Genomic DNA, 9,322 nt, shown 5'->3' with positions numbered 1-9,322 from the left:
GCACCAGCTACGATGGTGCTTGGAGCTGTAGCCCACCCAGCCTCAGTACACGCGGCAACTGGAGAACACCTGTGCCCAGTGCAGGTGATGTTCTGAATGTTTATTAGGTTGGTCCGGGGCTGTTGTTTGTTTCCTAGAAGCAAAATTATCTCAGGAAGTGCCCTGCCATTGCGTATATGAGTTCGGAATATGAATATTAATGAAATAAAATGATATACCTTCCACTAAAACTTTATTTGTAGATTTTATTTTCTGCTTACAGGAGCATTGATGTTAGTGCTTAGGTCTTTGCTGCATTTAAAGTACCTCTTTAAAAATCTCATTTGGAGCAAATATTCCATTAATGCTTTGTAGTTTGGGGCGTTGTTTCTTTTGTATCTTGGTTGCTTGCCAAGGGAGGGTGGGGAAAGGGGAAGAGGAAGGCAGAATTCTAGCTGTTGAGAAGGACGTGTGCACATCATCAGGCAGCAGGAGAAGGGGAAGCAGACAGAGCCCTGCAAGGCAAATTCTCATTACAGTGAAGGTGGATCTTGTGGAAATTCTTCATTCTCTCCATGGTCCCCCACCACCAACCACTAATTCTTTATTTTGAACATTTTCTGTATTAATAACCTCACCTTATTCCAGAATGGATTTTAGGTAGCTTCAAGGAGTTCTTGTGATTAATTTATTTTGGCAGGTGATGAAACAATCTCTTGGAGTTTCCAACCCTACAAACAAGCGGCTCAGGTGCCCTGGGAACAGGTAGGATAGATCTGATGACCAAGGCGTATCTGTCCAAGGACTCCTGAAAATAAAGCTGACAACTTGGCTGGAGTCAGGCCAGAGTCTGACCGCAGGAAACCCAAATACTGTCGGGTCAACTCCTTTCATGACAGCCTTTTGGAGAGTTGGGTAGTACTTCACTATACACATTGCAACAGCCCAAGAAGGCAAGGAACCTTAGTGGGGAGGGGCAGTGTCACACCTTCCCCATAAGCTCTTTGAAAGAAGCCAAGGTGGAGGGAACAAGAACTCGTTGCTTCACAAGGCCGAGCGTCCTCAAAGAGCTCCTGGCGCAGAGTAAAGCCTCGCTCCACCATGACCCTAGAAGGAGGCCTTGGGAGCCCCATGTGGCAGCTGAGCCCTGGAGCTTCACAGATGTTATACTACATGGCTCCAGAGAGAGAAGAGGAGGTTCACTCCAGGGCACACTTTGAGGACAAGGAAGCAAATGTCGTCCCTAAGTCTCAGCCCAAACAGTTTCAGTGAGTATCAGAATCAATTAATGCTGTACAACGCCTACCACGAGACAGGGACAAGGAAGGGGGTGGTGCAGTGAGAGGCTGGGGGGCAGTCATGGCCAGAGCAGCTCCCCCTACTCTGTGTGGCCATCTGCACCAGCATCCCAGTCCTCTGGCTGATCAGAACGTAAAGGATCCTTAAAACCATATAAAAACAAGATGAATTACCTACATTCACTGAGGGTGATGTTCTTGATGTCACCTCTGTTACTTACTCAGAGTTAGCAGACATGCTGTTGCTCCCTTTCCTATTGCAAAGCTTGCCCTGGGATGGGGTGGGAGGTGGAGGCCAGTCACGGCAGAGCCCACTGCACTGGGGCCCTTCTCCCAGTCACTAACATGCAAGATCCTTAAGAGGGACTCGTCTGTGTTGTTTAGGGCTGGATCTTCAGTAATAGTGGAGGGCCTGGCACCTGGTAAGTCATCAGTAATATCTATTGAATAACTGAATGAATGGAGTCTATCTTCAAGAGAAATGGGGGGGGGCTTCTTTTTTCTGTAGATTTATTTGTAGTTTGGGAAGGAAAACCCAAGGACTAGATCATAGAAATCAAGTGATGTCTGTGTGTCTAAGGGCTAAAATGAACATCCTGAGACAGCCCAGCCAGGCCACAGGGGAGGGTGGCAGTGAGCAAGGTAAAGGGCAAATCACCTGGTGTCACAAGAGATTTGAAATCTGATGAGTCCACATTCTAGAATCTGGGCACTTGAAAAGACTGTCAATGCCCCCTCTCCAACCTCCTTCTCAATGAAAGCGCTCCTTTTCTATAGGATCCCTCCAAGCAGAATAGAAACCAACAGTCACCCAAGACAGTTTTTAGGTTGCAAACAGATGGTGAAAGACTATCTCCACACTGCCCACCCCTGCAAAAAGAAAAAACTTGCATATAATCAGAACAAGTAATGTCAGAAGGGTATTATCTGTAGAATATTTGACTCATTTGTTCAGCAAATGTTTACTAAGTCCAGGAGGCCCTCTGAGGATACAACAGTGGTCCAGATCTAAATTCTGCCACCTGCTTTTGTAATGCCTATCACAGCTGACAAAGCACTTTTATTTTATTTGATCATATGGCCACATTAGAACTGCTGGCAAAACTGCTTTGAGGTACACAGTCTGTTGAACAAATTTCTTTCTGGTGGATGTGGGGAGAGAGTGGCCTCCTCCTGGGATCCCAAAACTTAGCCACCCATCATGCCTCGAAGTGCCCAAAGGGCAGCAACCATTAGTCATAGCTTATCCCCAAGTTTCCTCTCTCCTCCTTAATCCTCAAATCAATAAGATAATTACTGCTCTAGTCTGAAGGTTTTACATTTTCTATTATTCTTGTTGACTGCCAGTCAATTTTTAAGGTTTATTTTTAACTTAATGATTTTTGTGGAGAGATTTTCTGGTTCATTGGAAGTTTTTGGTTTTATGGTAGATTTAAAGAAACGTAAGAGTATAATTTTGTCTGATTTTCTCTTCTGGCCTAAATCTTACTTTGACAATGTTTGCCAAGAGTGAGTTTTTGTGAGTGTATCTATTCCAGTAACCAGTATTTCTGTGAAAAGTATTACAGTTAGCTACGAGGAATAGAATTGTTTTGTGAAATGACAGCTGGGGAGTTTGAAGAAATGAGGGCAATTTAAGGAGTGTGTATGGAGAAGGACTTCAATAGGGGGAATAGGTATGGTAGGAAAAACACACTCTGGTTTGACCCCCAGTTCTATGACCTTAGGCAAGCCACTCACCTTTCCTAAATTCTGAATTTCTCATCTGCTAAATAAGAAACTGATGTCAGGATTCTGGGTAGTGTGTGCAAGAGCCAGGTGTTCAGCCAGCAGTGGCTGTCACAACGGGGCGTTCTGTGGCATGTGGGGCTGACACGCAGGGCTGGTGCACCAGGCCCTGATGTCTGGAGACTGGATTACCACATAGGGGCAGCTCTGTCAGGAGGACATAAAATGGACAAGTCTCTGGCATCTCACGAAGACTGGGCTGAGGGTATTATGTAAAGGGGCACGAGGTTTGTCTCCTTCTCAGAGAGCTAACAAGAACCTTCAAGAGGAGCACTGAGTGAACAAGATCAGCTGCCTAAGGAAGGGCTAGCTCTACATCCAGTCCAGCGTGTTTTCACTCCTGATAAAGCTCCTCACATCTTTCGCCTGGTCATTCACAGCCTCCAAACCAGATGGTAAAACAGTATTGCTGCCTAGCTCTACATTCTTCTCTGATAATTTAAGACCCATGTGGGCCCTCAGCTCACACCAAAAACCTCCTTAGCTTGTGTTGGGAGAGTCTAGGAATGCAAACTCTGAACTGACAGCACAGTGTGGGTTCCACCAACTCCCATATCGTGCTTGGGCCAGCCCGGCACGGACGCCAGTTTGTAGTGCGACCCTTATTCTGCTGGCTGCCCCTGATGGCCCATGTAACTACAGCACGCCTGTCTGGCAGAGCTCAGAGGACAGACATCATACTTTCCCATCCCAGTCCCAGGTCAGAAACACCCTCTCTATGGTATTTCCCCCTTAGCGACCGATCCGCTCCCCTGGATTCTCCAAACAGAATCTCTCCCACTTTCCCCAGGTCTTACGCATCTGAATGTATTTGGCAAAGCAGTTTCTTTTCTTTCTTTCTTTTTCTAACTTTCACTTTGCCCCCAACCTTCTCTTTTGGACATCCAGGAACTAGTTTCTCCCCTCCTGAAGACTTCTAGGTCAATCTAGGATTGACCCATCTCTTTGCAGCCTCATTCTCTGCAGTCACTTAAAAAAAATGTTTTTTTCACATTTCCTGCCCTGGTCTTGCAGATCCATCTCCATCTTACCCTCTAAGACAAACCAGGTCTAGGGTATTCCAAGCAGAATGTCTTTCTTATTATGAACACCACCTTGGCCCTCCACTTTCACCATCATTTCTCTTCAGCATCTCTCCATCTTAGGACTTTGAAACACAACCTGAGGCCAGTCAGTCAGGCTCAGTGAGGCACAAAGCAAATCCACTTTACTGTGGGGTGCAGACTCCCCAAGGGACAAACTATTCAACTACACAAAGGTAGATAAATCACAGTTATCCAGGACCTAAAAGCAAAGGCTTAGTGTCTGTTTCATTCTCATGTTCTACTCTCACCTGCTCCCTCTCCCCACCTATGCCCTCCACCCACATAGCCTGGCCCTCCACTTCACCCTGGCAGAAACATAGCATCTGTCTTTAATGTGTGGCTGGTGGGGGGGGGGATGTACCGTCCTCCCTATCTGCTTCTCTGCATCTTATCATTGCACTGAGGCCAGCCTGTGCTCCAAGTCACCCTGACATTTGGAGAAGCTCCACCCACTGCCTTGTGCAGACTTCTTCCTGGGTCCTCTCCCCCTAGACTCTCAGCCGCCTCGATACTCTCCCAAATTGTATTGGCTCCTGCAGACTTCTCTTGTCTTTTGGTCACTCTTGACCACCCTACAAGGACAGTCACGCCATGGGGTCTTGAGGTCCCAGTCTTTCAAAAATGCCTCTTCTTTTCATCCTGTCTGCCCCACTTTGGGGCGGACCTTTGCCCAGGACCATCATCAGGGCTCAGCAAGTCACCCTCTCTGGGCAGGCAGAGTCTTGGCAAGAAGCACACATTAAACTTACATTTAAATTCATAGAGGTTTCTGCCTCAGTCAGATTCAAGTACGCTTAGCAACAGAAGTTGAGAGAGGTGAAATTTCCAAGATGCCCATTTATGGATTACATCCACCATAGCACTGGTTCCAGTCTACTTGAGGCCCATGGAATAATTAAGAGAAGGAACATTTTACCGTATTGGAGGAAGAGAGGAGAATGAAGAAAGAGAGGAGCAAACGGAGAAGTAGAAAGAACTAGATTTTTAGATTTTCATTTATCTTCCTTTTTTGGTTAATTTGGATGTAAATACAAAATGTCTTTTCATTTATTTCAACCCAATTATCTATCTGCTGTTAGGAAAACACATTTCTAAACTGCTATCCCTTCATGCTCTTTTCCTAAGTTTTATCCGTCTTTGTCTGGGGGCTTGGGATTTCTTTTCCTATTTTTCTTTCTTTTTTTCACAGTCCTCAGGACAGCCACCCCAGCACCACAGTGTCATTAACCCAGCTGCAGCTTTGATTCTGCTGGCTCTTGACCACAGTCCCCGCAGCTGTCGCCAGCCCACTGTCCTACCCTGCAGAGAGGTCGGCAAAAGCTGTAACTCAGGGGCTGAGGCATCTGAAGAGATACCAGGGAGCCATCATCCAGGCATCAAAACAGGCAAGAAACCTAAATGCTGAGAACTTTGATGTGGCAAAGAATCAGGAAGGAGCAAGGCTCCCGCTGTCCGTGCTGCTCAAGGCCTCCCCCTCCAGTGGCCTGAGAGAACGTGAAGCCTCGGGTTTCTTGACAGCTGGAAACAGCCTTAGCTTCTCCTAAGACGAACCACAGGAGCACCTACTAGTTGCCTGGTACTGTGCTGGCTGCTCTACCCACATGAGCTTTCATTATTTTCCTTATATTCTTCAGATAAAGAAACTGAGGCTAAGAAAGAGTAATTTTTCTAGAGGTCACATCACCCACAAGAGGTTAAGTTCACAAAGGTGAACTTGGCATAGGTAAATTAAGGCTGAGAAGGGCCCACGAAGCAGAGTGAGGCCATCAGGAAATGAAAGAGGGGAGGAAAAGAGGGGAAATGACCCATCACACTCACCACAGGCCAGAATTTAGGTGTCAGGACATCAGTCCTCTAATAACTTGAACTCGACCCTACCCCAGTGCCGAGTTGATATTCAAATGTTCCATGGCTCTGCTTCTAACTCAGCCCTGAGCAAGGCAGCAGATGATCTGAGGCTAAGCAGCTACCTTCCTAACCCTCCCTTATCTGATTTGCTCACCTGGGTGCACATGGCTTGCTTCTAAGGACCAAGATCATTTACATGTACTTTATCCAGCGCTGCACTAGCCTCTCAACTCCTCCCTCCACACCCTTCGGGGAAGACAGAAAACATCCCATTTAGGGGCTGTTGGCTTCTGCCCCAAAGGCTTTACCCCAGATGGATTTGCATCTGGCTGGCGACCCAGGACAGACAGGTGATATTCATATTCTCAGCTCGCCTAGACCATCTGCTCACTCTTCAACAACACTGTCCTCTGAGTCTGTGCTAAGGGACCATTTAAGAAAATGCTGCTCCAGTACCTTAGCTCTTTGGTGAGAATTTAAGATAGATCCTTAATTAACTTGACCTGATAGGCTGCAAATTTATGGTGGGTTTCCAATAGAGTTCTAATTCTTTCCATAAAATGAAAACAAGGAGGAGTTAGAAAAGCAAATAGTCTTTTTTACCTCCTAGATACCAACTAAATCACTGCATAAGTCCAGTATTCAGAGCAGCACTGTGGCCCAATTCACTGATTCCCACAAGCACTGACTGACTCTGCCATGTCCAAAGTTTTCTGATTAAAAAATCAAGGGACACAGCCATGATAAGATGCATGGAAACCCTGAAGGGAAGTCTGAAGAAATATATGTGGTCCTTATGCTAACTCGGAGGGTTTTGTTTTGCTGACTTTTACTCTCACTGGAGAGAGGTTGTAGAGGGAAGGGGGAGAGAAAGGGAAAAGAAATGCTGCCTGGTGTAGAAATTTGATTGTCCTGCTGCATGATTTATGATAGATTCTTACTTTCAATAAATGCTTCACAAAACTTTTGAGAAAATCTACATTTTCAACAATGTGTTTCAGGTTTCTGTCTTCTTCATGAGAATAGATGAACTGAAATGCTATGTTGGCAGAGTCTGTTCAGGAGGGCCCAGCCACATGTGTATTACACAAAATGAGATGAATGTGGTTCTTGTTCTCAAGGAACTCATGATCTGGTAGGATTGGTAAGACAATACAAGAATAGCATTGATACTGGTAAGGTTTTGGTCAGGACCCAGGTTAGGTGCAAAGTCAAAGAAACTCAGAGCAGAGCAAGACATTATGACACCGTCATTTTGACATTGCTGATTCTATAAGTGCCGTCTCAGTACTGATTTTTATTGCCCCATCTGCTGAAATTGAGGGTGGCGAGAATAAGGAACAGGGTGAGGATGTCTGTTTTGCATCTTATTTTATATAACTTGACAATGTATGGTTGTAAAGTCACAGAAGATAACTCACATAAAGAGTTCTATCTGTTGGGATGGAGGGACTTTCAAGCATTATACCGAAGCCAGAAATAGTAAGGAAAGGATCGACTGATGTGACTCTGATATCACATATAAACATATACAAACACACAAACTTAAATCAAGTTAAAAAAAGTGGAAAAATATTTGCAACATATATCACAGATTGTCATCTGCCTTCTTTTAAGTTGGTTTCAGTTTGCCTTGATTAGGCACTTAGATTATTACCGAGTTCTGCCCTGCATTTGTATAACAATGGTTTATTCAAATGATTAATAAAAACATAACACCTGAGAAACTGTCATTGACCAGAGGTGAGGACAGGGAAATGATAACTAAGTGAAACGCAGGGCCCTGGACTGGATCCTGGAACAGAAGAAGGACACACAGCCCAGAGAGAAAATGGACAAAGTACATGTTCAGGTAATTCAAAAGAAGAAATGAATAAAAATGAACATGGTCAATGAAAAGGGAAAAAATATTCAACCTTACTCATCATCAAAGGAAAACTTTATATATAACAATATTATAAATTGTATATATAATCCATATTACATATAATATATACTATACACATATCTGTTGGATTGGCAAAGATGAAAAAGATCAATGATATCCATTTTAATAGTAGTATTAATTGGTATAATCATAAAATCATCCATTTTCCTATATTTCTGCTTTGATCTTCTTATTGTCTGTCCTGCAGACTAGTATGAACTGTTATCACCCATCACCTGGACTTCTACAATAGCCTCCTAAGTTGTGTTGTCATCCTGTGTTCATTCTTGCCTCTGTTTATCAGTTCTTTCTACTCGCCAAAGTTATCTTTTTAAAACGTAAGTATGATTCTCCAATCATTGCTTATGTCTCTTCTTGCTATTAGAATAACAATAAAATCTTTAGCAAGACCTATGAATCCACCTGTGGGGTTCTCCCTATCCATATTTCCAGCCTCATTTTGCACAGTACTCCCACCCACCCCTTTCCACTCCAGCCACACAAGCCTTCTTCAACTCCCCCAGCAGCACGTGTGCACAGGCTGAGGGTGAAGAGCTCTTACCTCCCTTATCAGTCTAGACAACTTCTTCTTAAGCTTCAGATCTCATCTGAAATCCCACTTCCTCCAGGAAGTCATCCTTGAACTCCCCAACTAGGCCAAATTCTCTCTACTGTGCTTTCTAACAGCATATGTGTCCTCCCTTACTAATACTTATACAGACTACACAATGGCAGGGACCACACCCATTGCAGCTCACCACTGTACCCTAAACAGTACACAGTACTTAGGATATACTAGGATCTCAATAAAAGTTGCTGAATGAATTATGAGTCTTTTTGGAGATCAGTTTGGCAACATTTGTCAACATTTTAAACATGTACATTCTTTGACCCAGGAATTTATTTCAGGAAATTTATTTTTCTTTTATTCTATTATACATACACACATACAGAGCACAGCACACACACTTGTACCCATACAGGAGTGAGTCCTAAGGTTTTCCACATTTCTAGGTACAGCTGACCCTTGAACAATTCAGGGGGTTAAGGGTGCCACCCGCTGCACAGAGATCCCAGTGGGTGGTCTGTACACGTTCCTCCCAATATGCCCTTCCAAATTCCCAGATTCAACCAACTGGGGGTCATGTAGCACTGTACTATTTATCGTTGAAAAAAAATCCACGTAGAAGTGGACCGATGCAGTTCAAATCCATCTTTTTCAAGGGCAACTGCGTATTATACTTTCAGAAATAAACAAGATATTTTCATTTTGGTGGTGAGATGTAAATTAATAGTGTTTTAGGTAAGTTGTATCACAGTACCCCAGATTAAAACAGCTGCATCAAAGGGAGAACATCAAAACATAACTGTCATTCCAGTTTCAGAGACCGCTCCAA

The 9,322-nt window shown here is 44.2% G+C and overlaps 1 long non-coding RNA gene across 1 annotated transcript; it reads right to left on the bottom strand.

Annotated features, from left to right (window-relative positions):
* Window positions 1–225: 225 nt before the first annotated feature.
* Window positions 226–728, bottom strand: LOC140697080 (uncharacterized). The gene is made up of 2 exons (XR_012073899.1): window positions 618–728; window positions 226–494 (listed from the first exon to the last, which is right to left on the bottom strand). It is a non-coding gene; the product is annotated as an uncharacterized lncRNA (long non-coding RNA).
* Between the last annotated feature and the right edge of the window lie 8,594 nt (window positions 729–9,322).

This window comes from Vicugna pacos, chromosome 6 (genome assembly GCF_048564905.1).
Source record: "Vicugna pacos chromosome 6, VicPac4, whole genome shotgun sequence".
NCBI lineage: Eukaryota > Metazoa > Chordata > Mammalia > Artiodactyla > Camelidae > Vicugna > Vicugna pacos.
The sequence above is the reverse complement of the archived record's forward strand: the minus strand, read 5'-3'. Positions and strand labels throughout refer to the sequence as shown.